The sequence below is a fragment of the Bos indicus x Bos taurus genome, chromosome 17 (genome assembly GCF_003369695.1).
Source record: "Bos indicus x Bos taurus breed Angus x Brahman F1 hybrid chromosome 17, Bos_hybrid_MaternalHap_v2.0, whole genome shotgun sequence".
Lineage (NCBI taxonomy): Eukaryota > Metazoa > Chordata > Mammalia > Artiodactyla > Bovidae > Bos > Bos indicus x Bos taurus.
In genome coordinates this window covers 12,890,329-12,904,348 of record NC_040092.1, presented here as the reverse complement: position 1 = coordinate 12,904,348, position 14,020 = coordinate 12,890,329, and the positions used below count along the sequence as shown (strand labels likewise).

The 14,020-nt window shown below is 42.3% G+C and overlaps 1 long non-coding RNA gene across 1 annotated transcript in view; it reads right to left on the bottom strand.

Moving 5' to 3' along the window:
- LOC113907480 overlaps positions 1-14,020 on the bottom strand; it is a 42,832-nt gene that overhangs the window by 27,061 nt on the left and 1,751 nt on the right. The window contains exon 2 of the long non-coding RNA XR_003515208.1: positions 12,406-12,535. This is a non-coding gene — a long non-coding RNA (uncharacterized LOC113907480). The remainder of the gene's footprint in view (positions 1-12,405; positions 12,536-14,020) is intronic.

Below are 14,020 nucleotides of genomic sequence, written 5' to 3'. Positions count from 1 at the left end.
CTTAAGAGACCAAGGTCCAAGTCCCCATGACACATTATCTGGAGCTTAGGTTGGTCATTTTGCCTCTCTGAGACTCAGTTTCTTCATCAATTACATGGGAATGCTCTTAACACCTAAGTGACAGAGCTGTGATAAGGAGTGTTAAATGAGAATACTTACGGAAAGTACCTTGCGCATTTTAAAGAGCTACATGACTACTAGATAGTCCACCAGCCTGGCAGGAGCCAACCCTTATATTATGAACTACAAAATTACAAGGCTGGGAACACTGAGAAGAGACTCAGGGTCTTCAACTTGGAGAAGAAGGTTAAGTCGATATTGTAGAAGAGAGACTTCCCCGGTGGTCCAGGGGTTAAGGCTCTGCCTTCCAATGCAGGGGATGTGGTTTCCATTCCTGGTAGGAGATCTGAGATGCCAACGGGACAACTAAGCCTGCACACAACTAGAAAGCTCATGGACCACAACTGGAGAAACTCCTGCTCCACAACAAAGACCCAACGCAGCCAAAATTTAAAAATAAATAAAAATTAAAAAAAATTTTTTTAATTAATGAGTTATGATTTAAAAAAAGAAAAAGATTGTAGGAGAAAGAAAATGAGGCTCACATTGACATATCTGATATACGGTAAGTCCTGTGTTTGACATGATATCATTTGGGGTACCATCCTATCCTCATTTTATGAATAAATAAATAAATAAATGTTCAATGAGGCAAAGCAATGTTCCCATTATCACCAGAGCAAAAAGAAAATAATAATAATGAAAGTATTGGTTTTCAAATTTAGAATTGTCAAAACCCCAATTTTTTTTTGTTTTGAACTACTAAAAAACTCACTAAAACCCAGATTTTTCCCCCCACTTTGTCACCTTGTTTGTGCAAACTACCCCCCAAAAAAACAACTTACTCAACTGGATTTTACATTTAAAGGCCTAACCTGTCTTCATTACCTGTCTCCTCAAAATAAACAGACCCCCCAAGCCTCAGTCAGGCCATTCACAGAAGCCGCTACATGGACTTAGTCATCTCTGTCTGAGTGGCTGCCCGGAGTCAGGCAATGAACAAAGTGACCCCCTCCTGACCCTCCCTCTCTTGCTGTCTCCTTGCTTTTCTTCATATACAGGGGGTTTCCAGGGGCTCTGGGGGGTTATGAATATGAGGCACCTCTTGCTCTACCCCGGTTCTGTAGTGCAGCCCCTCTAGGGAAGGGATGGCGTGCTTGACATGACATGACCTGATGGCGTACTCCATGGCGGATTCCTGTGTGTGGTGTTTGGACTCCATCTTCAAATTCTGACTCTGTTTTCCACTCCTCCACGATTGAAAAGGCTCTCGTTGAGCACAGCTTGCTTCTCTCAGACTGTCTCCAGACCCATAGATTCCTGCCTTCAGTCTCAAGACCCTCCCCTCCTCCACTGAGAAGGTGAGTGACCCTGGGCAGATCATGCAACAGCCCCTGCCTCTCAACACACGGCCCCACCCTCCACCCAGCTGCCCAAGTCTGCAAAGCCATCTCGAAGCTCCTGTCCCTCTCTCTTCAGATCTAAGTCCCTACCAACCCAACCTCCACAGCAGTCCTCAAATCCATTCTCTCCATTCTCACTGGCTTTCACCATCTCCGTCTTGCCCTTGGCTTTGGTCTCACTGCTTCCACTCTGGCCTTCATCCCTTCTCCGCACTGCAGACAGAGCATGCCTTTTAAATATGCAAATCCATCCATTGTGCCCCTACCTCCCTTCCAAAACTCTTTCCATGGCTCCCTAAGGCTATCCATTTTTTTCAGATTTCTTTTATTGGAGGACAACTGCTGGACAATGCTGTGAGTCTCCATCATACGATGAGATGAATCAGCATTGTGTGTACATATAGCCCTCTTCTTCAGCCTCTCTCTCGCCCTCCCCCACCCCACCCCTCTAGGTCACCGAGTGCTAAGCTGAGCTCCCTGTGCCACACAGCAGGTTCCCACTAGCTGTTTCACATGTGCCAGTGCACCTGTGTCAATCTCGCTCTCCCAGTTCGTCTCACCCCCCTCCCCCAACTACGTTCATGTGTCCATTCTCTATATCTGCATCTCTATCCCTCCCTGCAAACAGACTCATCTGCGCCATCTTTCTAGATTTCTAGATTTCATACATATGCATTAATATCCAGCATTTGTTTTCCTCTTTCTTATTTACTTCACTCCATATGACAGACTATAAATCCATCCACGTCACTATACATGACCCCATTTCATTCCTTTTTGTGGCTGAGTAATATTCCGTTCTATATATATATACCACATCTCATTTATCCATTCATCTGTTGATAGACATTTAGGTTGCTTCCAATTTCTGGCTACTGTAAATAGTGCTGCAATGAACACTGGGGTACTTGTGTCTTTTTGAGTTATGGTTTTCTCATGAGAGTTGGATTGTGAAGAAAGCTGAGCACTGAAGAATTGATGTTTTTGAACTGTGGTGTTGGAGAAGACTCTTGAGAGTCCCTTGGACTCCAAGGAGATCCAACCAGTCCATTCTAAAGGAGATCAGTCCTGGGTGTTCACTGGAAGGACTGATGCTAAAGCTGAAACTCCAATACTTTGGCCATCTCATGCGAAGAGTTGACTCATTGGAAAAGACTCTGATGCTGGGAGGGATTGGGGGCAGGAGGAGAAGGGGACGACAGAGGATGAGATGGCTGGATGGCATCACCAACTCGATGGACATGAATCTGAGTGAACTCTGGGAGTTGGTGATGGACAGGGAGGCCTGGTGTGCTGCGATTCATGAGGTCGCAGAGTCAGACATGACTAAGCGACTGAACTGAACTGACCATGGCCTCTACTGCTATAAATTAACTGGCCAAAGTGAGGAACCACGTCAGCTCTACACTCCAGTTTCCTACCAGCCTTATGACCTTGGCCAGATGGCTCACCTTGTCTGTGCTTTGGTTTTGCAGTCTGCACCTATGGCTCAGGGTTGTTGTCATGATGAAATGAGTTAATAAAGAAAAGCTATTTGGAAAAGTGTCTGGTGAACAGTAAAGACTTATTAAATTATACTTATTTTATTATCTTCATCATCATTATTACTGTTCTTTTTTTCTTTTTTTTTTTTGGCCACTCAGGCAGCTTATGGAACTTGCTCGACCAGGGGTGGAAACTGCATGCCCTGCAGTGGAAGTGCAGAGTCTTAACCACTGGACCACCAGGGAAGTCCTCATTACTAGTATTCTTATATTTGAATAATAAGCCCTCAGTATAGGATACAGAGGTTGGCAAGATCTACTTTTTGCCTATTTATCCAACTTCAACTCTGTTCTCATGCTTTACCTTCTTCTTCTTCTTTTTTAATTAATTAATTTATTTATTTGACTGTGCAAGGTCTTAGTTGTGGCATGGGAACTCTTTGTTGTAGCATGTAGGATCTAGTTCCCTAAGCAGGGATCAAACCCAGGCCTCCTACGCTGAGAGTACAGAGTCTTAGCCACTGGACCACCAGGGAAGCCCACTCACTCACCCCTTACATTCTATGCACCAGCCATTCTTAACTTCTTTGTTTTTTTAACTCAATATAGAGGCAATGATTTATGCATAAAGATGGTCATCACAGTGATGTTTATCATAAAGCTGTTTTAAAGCTAAATATCCGTCAATTAAAAATGCTTAAGTAAAATCGTAGTATAATCATGTATTTCAAAAACATTTTAAATTATGACTCTAATGAATATTTAATGACAGGAGAAAATGCTTATGATGTGACAGTACATGAAAAATGACTTAAAATTGTATGCACAGCATTATCTCAACCTGAAGGAAATAAATCAAAATGTTTGCCAGTGGTGATCTCTCTGTTAGAGAGATCTGTTAGATTATAGCTGATTTTCTTTTCTTCCTACTTTGCCTATTTTCCAAATTTTATAGAGTCAGTATGTATACCTTTCATATAAGGGAGAAGGGGAGACAGAAAGGGAAACTTGCTTCCTTTCTTTTTTTTGCTTCAAATGTAAATGTTCTGGTATTAAAAACTCACTTCTTGGAAATTCCCTGGCAGTCCAGTGGCTAGGACTCCGAGCTTTCACTGCCAGGGTTTGGGTTCTACCTCTGGTCTGGGAACTAAGATCCCATAAGCTGCACGGCATGGCCAGAAAAAAACTAAATAAAAATTAAAACAAAACAAAAAATTCACTCCCAAGTCACACACACACAATTGCCACCAAGTCCCATCCCACCTCCCCATTCATGAAAACAATATTTCAATTCTGGTCTTTACTGAAAACTTAAAGAAAAAAATGATTTCCCCCCACAAGCTAAAATAATTCACTAGACTCCTCTCCTAGAATAAAGAAATCTTGAAGCTAGGGGGAAATATCTCAGTCTGCTCCAGCTTAGAATGAAATCCAAAACAGATTTGGTTACAGGGCACAAACACACATTAAACTTTTTAAAATGGAGGCAAACAAATCATTTTAATCCCAAGATTTTAGAGTATTATCCCTATTCTTAGAAGTTATTACCTGATCAATACACTGCATCTCTCAGGAACTCAGACATCCCTTCATGTGTTGTTTAGAAGAGTGGAAGGACGTGGTATATGTGTGTGTATCTTCTTCTTCAGGTCAACCAGATGTTCTGAGATGCATGCATTGTGTCCATAAATGCTGAGTTGACCAGATGTCTGAACATCATATATATGTATATATTTATTTATTTATTTGTGTGTGTGTGTGTGTGTAACAGGCAGAAAAAGAGAGAGAAACAAAAGAGCAAAGTTCACTAACAATTTTTTTCCTTTTCAAAGCAAACTTTGATAACTCTCCGTCCCAATAAGTTATGGCTTCCTCTCAGCCGGCTTCCTTGGTGGGAATGGCAGGTTCCCATGCCAACTGGAATGGGGGGAGGGGGAGGGTGTGAGAGCCATTTGATGGTTTGTCAAGATATGCACTCCAGCACCTCATTCTTCTACAAATGTTTTTAAATGAAAAAGCTTTGCCATTTAGACAAAAAGAGGAACTAATATTCTTGCAGAGAAGCAAAGAACCTCGTACTAAAGAACACAAGATAACATTACTAATATATCATTATGAACCCCTAATGAATGAAAATATTATTCACATTTTCCTGTGATTTTATGCTTGGTTATGAAGCATTTCAAGGGGAGAGAATGAGAGAGACAAACACTGTGGCCAGCATTGTTACTTTGACGTTACAAATAACTGTATTTATGATGGTATTATACAGTTCATATATTTCCCTCTAATAGTGCCAATAAAAAGATGGCATTTTCCCAGCGTCTGCTCTCTGCTCATGTTTTATGTCTTACTTTCCTCAAGGGTCTGTGGGCTCTTAAGCAAAAGAGCTAATTTTTCACAGTATTAGAGGGGAAGGAAAGTTGGCTTTCTCTCTTTCTACACTAAACTGCTCTTTTCCTATTAGTCTTCACAAGGCAAAATGTTGTTCCTTAAAAAGAAAAGTCACACACACATGTACATAAGAGCTTGCATTGTTACAGAGTTCTTCCTACCTACCCAGCACCTGGGTTTTATACATATCACTTCAGTTGACCTTCAGGACAAGCTTCTGAGCCAAGCACTCTAAGGGTACCCCTTTTAGGGATGATGAGATGGAGATTCTTAAAGAGTAAGTTCCCCCAAAGACACTCAGAATGATCCAGGACTCAGGTTCCTCAAAGTCAATGCCCTGAAGAGGATGGGATGTTATGGAGAGAGCAGCATGGAAACATACTGATTACCAGATGTAAAAGACAGCCAATGGGAATTTCCTGTATGACTCAGGGAACTCAGACTGGTGCTCTGTAACAACCTGGAGGGGTGTGATGGGGAGGGAGGTTCAAGACAGAGGGGACATGCGTATGCCTATGGCTGATTTATGTTGATGTTTGAAGAAACCAACACATTATTGTAGGGCAATTATCCTCCAATTAAAAATAAGTAAATTTAATATTTTTTGAAAAGTCAGTGCTCTGGGTGACACTCTTGCTTTTCTGTCCTTTTGTTTTCTCTCACTGTTAAGATTTTCATTTATTATGATGGATAAGTATTCTAACTGGCAGCAGAAAACTCAGTCTCACAAAGCCTTTAACAAGACACTTACTCTTTTTGTTTTCTCTCTTTTTGGTTATTTATTCATTGACTTTATATTTTTATTGTTTTTTTATTTTGTAACTAATTTTTGTTGGAGTATGATAGCTTTACAATGTAGTGTTGGTTTCTACTGTACAGCAAAGTGAATCAGCTAGATGCTTACATCTAGCCCCTCTTTTTTGGATTTTCTTCCCATTTAGGTCACCACAGAGCACTGAGTAGGCTCAGTGCTGATACAGTAGGCTCTCTGTATCTCTGTTATTTTATGCCTAGTACTGATGGTGTATATATGTAAATCCCAATCTCCCAGTCCATTCCACCTCTCCTCGCCCCCTTGTTATCCATACATTTGTTCTCTACGTTTAAGGCACAAAGTCTTTTTCAATGGGATGCAAAGGCCAGCTAACTTCCATCAATGATGCTTCTTGGTATCTTCTTCCACAGATCCAGCTGTATGAACTTAAATAAGTAACTTAACCCTCCTGGACATCAGTTTTCTTATAAGAGAGAAATATCACAGCCCAGCATCGACATAGAATGTGAGCTTAAAAAATATGATGTGCTCACTCATTATCAGAGAAATGCAAATCCAAACCACAATGAGGTACCGTCTCACCCTGGTCAGCATGTTGACGTATGGCAAAACCAATACAATACTGTGAAGTAATTAGCCTCCAATTAAAATAAATAAATTTATGTTTAAAAAAATCTACAAACAATAAATGCTGGAGAGGGTGCAGAGAAAGGGAACCCTCTTACACTGTTGGTGGGAATGGAGAACAGTGTGGAGATTCTTTAAAAAACTGGAAATAGAACTGCAATACAACCTAGCAATCCCACTGCTGGGCATACACACCAAGGAAACCAGAACTGAAAGAGACACGTGTACCCCAATGTTCATCGCAGCACTGTTTACAATAGCCAGGACATGGAAGCAACCTAGATGTCCATCGGCAGACGATGGATAAGAAAGCTGTAATACATATACACAATGGAATATCACTCAGCTATTAAAAAGGAACACATTTGAATCAGTTGTAATGATGTGGATGAAATTGGAGCCTATTACACAGAGTGAAGTAAGTCAGAAAGAAAAACACCAATACAGTATATTAATGCATATATATGGAATTTAGAAAAATGGTAATGATGACCCTATATGTGAGACAGCAAAAGAGACACAGATATAAAGAACAGACTTTTGTTGGACTCTGTGCGAGAAGGCGAGGGTGGGGTGGGATGATTTGAGAGAACAGCACTGAAACATGTATATTACCATATGTGAAATAGATCACCAGTCCAGGTTCGATGCATGAAACAGGGCACTCAAAGCCAGTGTACTGGGACAACCGTGAAGGATGGGATGGGGAGGGAGGTGGGAGGGGGGTTCAGGATGGGGACACATGTACACCCATGGCTGATTCATGTCAATGTATGGCAAAAACCACTACAATATTGTAATTAGCCTCCAATTAAAATAAATTAATTAATTAAAATAAAAAATTTAAAAAAAAGAAATATGAGCTATACTATGCTTAGTCGCTCAGTCGTGTCCAACTCTTTGAGACCCCATGGACTGTAGCCCGCCAGGCTCCTCTGTCCATGGGGATCCTCCAGGCAAGAATACTGGAGTGGGTTGTCATTCCCTTCTCCAGGGCATCTTTACAACTCAGGAATCCAATTGAGGTCTCCTGCATTACAGGTGGATTCTTTACCAGCTGAGCTGCCAGGGAAGCCCAAGAAATATGATGCGTTAATTTAAATAATATTCACTCAGCCCTTCTTAGGTGACTGACAAGATATCAGGTGCTGAGGGAATAGCCATGAAAAGAATATAACCCCTGCTCTCTAGACGCATATGGCCTGGTGCAAGAGATAAACATGCAAAGAGACCAATACTATTGCCTCTCATTGGTTCTTTGATGTAGGTACTGAATTATCTTTGAGTTTCTGGCCAGCATCCAAAGCACTAACAGACAAAATAATTTCAAAGTTATCCAGAAATATTTCATCACAGATACTCCCTTCTAAAACAAAACAGGGACTTCTCTGGTAGTCCAGTGGTTAAAATTCCATGCTTCCACTGCAGGGGGCGAGGGTTTGATCCCTGGTTGAGGAACAAAGAGTCCCACATGCCATGTGGTGTGGCCAAAAAGTAATAAAAATTTAAAAACAAAACCAAAAAAAGAAAAAACACTTGTATAAATCCACAGGGCTTCTACCGGGCAATTGAAGTTATAAACTGTGGATACAGGAGTCAAACATGCTTTTGGACTATCACAGCAATGAACAGAGATTATGATATCAACAAATGACTACTCCTGTCGAGTAGTCATTTATAAACATTATAAACAAACAATATCTTTGTTTATAATTACATACCTGCACCAATCAGCAAACTAAAATGTGAGAGAGCTCACAACATGACAGCCAGCCAGTAAGAAAAAAAAAAAAAAGTATTTCTAAGTACTCAGCAAGACTAGACTCTTCAAAATATCCTCAGACCCTCTCTATTTTCAAGTCTCCATGATTCCATCAGTTACTTAAAACAGTTTCTCAGCCTGGACACTATTTACATTCTGGATAAGTCTTCATTCTGGGGGATGCTCTGTGCACTATAGAATATTTAGAAGCATCCATGACTTATATCCACCAGATCCAAACACCCCCTCCATGATGACAACTAATAACATCCCCAGGGACTTCCCTAGTAGTCCAGTGGCTAGGACTTCATGCTCCCAATACATGGGGCCTAGATTGGATCCCTGGTCTGGGAACTATCAATAGATCCCCCATGCCACAAGGAAGATTGAAGATCCTGTGCGCCACAATTAAGACCCTGAGCAGCCAAATAAATAAAATAAAAATTTTAAAAATAATAACATCTCCAGAAATTTCCAAACATCCCCAGGCAAGAGAGTGTCCCCAAACCACCCACCAGTTGACAGCCATTGGTCTAAGACTAAAAGCGCCTCTATATTTTGGAGCAGTTAAGATCCACTTAGGATCGAGCTTAGCCTGGCCTGGCCCCTCCTAAGATATCTTTCTTTCTTCAAGTCAGGAATTTGGAAAGAAGCCATCAAATGTTTCATTCATTCATTAACTTGCCTATTCACTCCCTCCTCCCTCCACTGGTAGAGTGCGGTAGCCATTTGGAGGCATGGCCCAGACCCAGAACAAAACCACTAAACCCATTAAAGACATCCAAGAAAATACCATCCAGGACATGATGTGAACAACCAAAGCTCACCAGTATACTTGAGGTCTAAACTTGACCCTGGCCTATCTCTTGAGCCTGTGACTTTTTGCTAAGACTCAACTTCATCACCTGTAAAATGGACTTGATGTATGTCTCCCAAACATCAATCCTTTGGATGCTACCTTCAAAAGTTTTGCCAACTTCAGCATCTCTATAACCATTTGCTGACTATATTTTTTCCTTAAATCTTTATTTACTCTCCCAAGGAAATTGCACACCACTCTTCTATACATATATCCAGTATCACCTCCATAAACGAAAGGCAAAGGTCTGTATAGTCAAAGCTTTTTCCCAGTAGTCATGTATGGATGTGAGAGGTGGACCATAAAGGCTGAAAACTGAAAAACTGAGGATCTCAACTGTGGTGCTGGATAAGACTCCTGAAGATCCCGTGGACCACAAGGAGATCAAACCAGTCAATCTTAAGGGAAATCAACCCTGAATATTCACTGGAAGGACGGATATTGAAGCTGAAGCTCCAATACTTTGTCCACCTGATGCGAAGAGCTGACTCATTGGAAAAGACCCTGATGCTGGGAAAGATTGAAGGCAGGAGGAGAAGGGGCTGACAGAGGATGAGATGGTTCATTGGCATCACAGACTCAATGGACATAAGTTTGAGCAAACTCCAGAAGATGGTGAGGGACTGGGAAGCCTGGTGTGCTGCAGTCCATGGGGTTGCAAAGAGTCAGACACGACTTAGTGACTGAACAACAATAACCATCTTAAAAAAAGAAATACAGGGAAAGCAAAACACAGCTATTATATTCCAGCTACACACTGTTGTCAGTGGAAGCTTCTAAGCATATAGGAACTGATTTCCAAGCTACTGGGGATTAACTGCATCTTTTCAAGTGTTCTCAATTGCACCCAGGCAGGTAGGGAAGAAATGCTTGGGGGCTTGCTCCAGCTAGGATAAGTGGCTACAAAAGAAGTATGTTGCAAGGAAGTGCAAATGTTTGGAACTGGGGTAAAAAAGTTCTGCAAGTAAAGCAGAGGCCAAGACTGGGGGGCAGGGGGGCGAGCTGAAGAAATGGAAGAAGGTGTCAGGAGTGAAGAAGGGGTGACTTCGCAAATTTGCCCTCTGGCATCAGGATCCTTGGCGAGCTCAGCACTTTTGAGGTTCAAGTTTGTTTATTCTTGGCAAAATGCAACCGCCTGTTTCTAAGAGCAAAGTCTTTAAAAGGCTTATAAAATCTACTCAAAAGGCTTTCTGGACATCAAATAGCTCATAAAAAGGAACATTTTGATGAGTTAAGTGTAAATGAATCAGAAACATACGGATTCCATTTTGCCTAATCTGCTCGTGGATTTAGAAACGAAGGGGAAAACTGCTCCAAGCCAAATTCTTCAGGGGCTTTGTAGACCCCCGAAACCTTTGAAAGCCTTTGGCGACGTTAAGCAAATCCCATACAGAACTCTGCCTTGCCCTCCTGAACTTTGGTCTTTAAGAAAGGCCCCCAATGGAAGATCATTCTGAGGAAGAAAGGGAAGGAAAGGGGTAAACAGAGCCCATTTACTATGTGCTCAGAACTCTGCACTTACCAGCTGCCATAGGCTGAACCCCTCCAGGAAGGGGACACACTTTATGTCACCAGAGAGAGAGGAGGCCACAGAGGATAGTGACACCAAGGAGATGGGGTGCTCATCCCAGCTCCCCCAAGGGCCAGCTTTGTCCATCTGGCCAAGTTAAAGTAATGTCCCTAAGTATCAGTCTCCCCATCTGTAAAATGGAGCTGAAAGGGGCATGTAGGTAAAACTGTGAGGGTTACATTTTCAAATTATGGAACATTTCATCCAGTGCTCAGCACATAAGTACTTGATCAAGACTGGCCATCATGGGACTTCCCTGGTGGTCCAGTGGTTAAGATTTTGCTTTCCAATGCAGGGGGTGTGGGTTTGATCCCTGGTCGGGGAGCTAAGCTCCCACATGCCTCATGGTCAATAAAAAAACAAGACATAAAACAGAAGCAATACTATCATGAATTCAATAAGGACTTTAAAAATGGTTTCACTGATGGCTTAGCTGGTAAAGAATCTATCTGAAGTGCAGGAGACCTGGGTTCAATCCCTGGGTTGGGAAGATCCCCTGGAGAAGGGAATGGCAATCCACTTCAGTATTCTTGACTGGAGAACCTTAAATCTTACAAAATATAAAATAAAAGCCTGGCCATCATTATAAGACACAAACACTGTAGCGTGGGCATGGATATTATCCCCATTTTAAAGACCAAGAAACTGGGTCCAAGAATGATTCATTCATCCCGGGTCCCAAATCCGTTAAAATAGTAGACTCATGATTTAGCCTCGTAATTCCAAAACCAGAGGTCTTGTCAGTGCAATCCACGGCTTTCTGAAAAGACTCAAGAATCTAGCAGAATGGATCAAACTCCAGAGACTGGGATTCATTTTCCAATAAGGTTGGTGCCGGGAGCCTCATTCCAGCCTCATGGCCATGGCTGGAGGTGAGCTAAGATGAGCCTTCCTCCCAGACTTCCAAGGACTTTTTGGTGCCAAGACAGAAAGAGACCTACACCCTCCATCAGAGGTGTTGAGAGATCTCCCTGGCTCCAAAGTTTTGTTTGCTTGGTGTGACGGGTTAATGGAATTACAGGGAAGAAGCAGAAGATGAAAGGAGAGGGAGAAATTTGGAATCACGCTACATTTTCCGCTCACTGTCTCTCTGACTGATGCTGTGTAATATGGCTGTAAAAATACATGAAGCAAAATCTAAAGGGAGGGGGAAGTCTATGTAAATGGGCCAGGTGGATAATACTTGGCGTGTTGTACATGTTTCTGCACATGGTTTTATCAAAGGGGATAATTACAGAGTATGGAAAATAAGACATATTGTTTCCATATGAGAGATAAAGAGAGTGTTAGAAGTGATTAAAGGGACTTAAGGGTGTAGAATGTTCTCATAATGAGAACTGCTTGTGTCCTAGAATTAGAGTGTTTTTGTTTTTTTTTAAAGCCAGAATTGCAGAAGTCTTTCTAGCATTCTATAAAGGGAAGGCTTCTTAATTTTTTGCAAGTTTGGCCAAACTCAAAACATTAGACTCACCCGGGCAGCCTCTCTTCATTTCCTGAGTCTGTTTTGTCCGGGGATTATCTAGGCAGGTCTCCTTTGCATCTGGCAGCTTCACTGATGGGCCCCACAGCAACACAGCTATGAGGTCAGGAAAGCTTAGAGCCTGACAACAAAAACACGAACACCTGATTAAAAATTGGGCCAGGGACTTTTGAATGGACATTTCCACGAAGAAGATACACAAATGGCCAATAAGCACATGAAATGATGCTCCACATTACTATGCACTACGGAAATACAATCACAACCATAATAAGACACCACTTCACACCCATCAGGACGGTTGTCGGAGAAGGCGATGGCACCCCACTCCAGTGCTGGAGCAAATCCCACGGACAGAGGAGCCTGCTGGGCTGCAGTCCATGGGGTCGCTAAGAGTCGGACACGACTGAGCGACTTCACTTTCACTTTTCACTTTCATGCACTGGAGAAGGAAATGGCAACCCACTCCAGGGTTCTTGCCTGGAGAATCCCAGGGATGGGGGAGCCTGGTGGGCTGCCGTCTATGGGGTCGCACAGAGTCGGACATGACTGAAGTGACTTAGCAGCAGCAGTAGGATGGCTGTAAGTAAGAAAATAAAACATAATGAGCTGGTGAAGATGTGGAGGAATGCTTGTATATGGGAATGGAAGGTGTAGAAGTCACTCTGGAAAGCGATGTAGCAGATCCTCAAAAAGTTAAACATAGCATCACCGTGTGTGTGTGTGTGTGTGTGTGTGTGTGTGTGTGTACACGCGCGCGCGTGCGTGTATCAGTCGCTCAGTTGTGTCTGACTCTTTGTGACCCCATGGATGTAGCCTGCCAGGCTCCTCACCATGTGGCCCACCAATTCCACTCCTGGGTATATACCCAAAGGAGTTGAAAAGAGGAAAAGAGGGAGCTCAGTTTGGTGCTCTGTGAGGACCTAGAGGAGAGGAATGTGGGGTGGGAGGGAAGCTCAAGAAGGAGGGGAGATATATATATATATATATACACACACACACACACACACATATAGCTGATTCATTTTGTGATACAGCAGAAACTAACACAACATTTTAAAGCAATTAAAATCCAATAAAAAAAACTAGGAAAAATACTTTAATGGTTAATTTTATGTCATGTCAATTTCACCCCAATATAAATAAATAGGCAAATAAAAATAAAGGCTGGACCTCACTCTCTTCCCCTCCACCTGCCGAGACCAAGAACCCTTGACCTTGCAATGAAAGATCTGGGCCTCCAGCTCAATGCCAGTAGCGCTAGCCTCCCCAGCGCTGGCCTCCTTCGAACTATAGCTCCCCTCTTGGAACTAAGCTGGATGGACCCTGATGGTAAGTAAACAAACTGACTTGATTCACAGAAGGGTTTTGATACAATATCTGCCCAAAGCTGCCCAAGACATGGATTATTGCAAACTTTTTTCCTTAAATCTTTTCCTTTGTTATTAGAATTATTAGAAAAATAATTCTAGCAGAAATAGAGGGAGCTGGCTGTTTAGGGCTTTGTCAGTCTCTGTTGCTCAGCAACCTGGCTTGGCTGTCAAGGAAATTAGCATCCATTAAGAATTGTGCGTCATTATAACTTGGAGGTGACCTGCCTCAATGT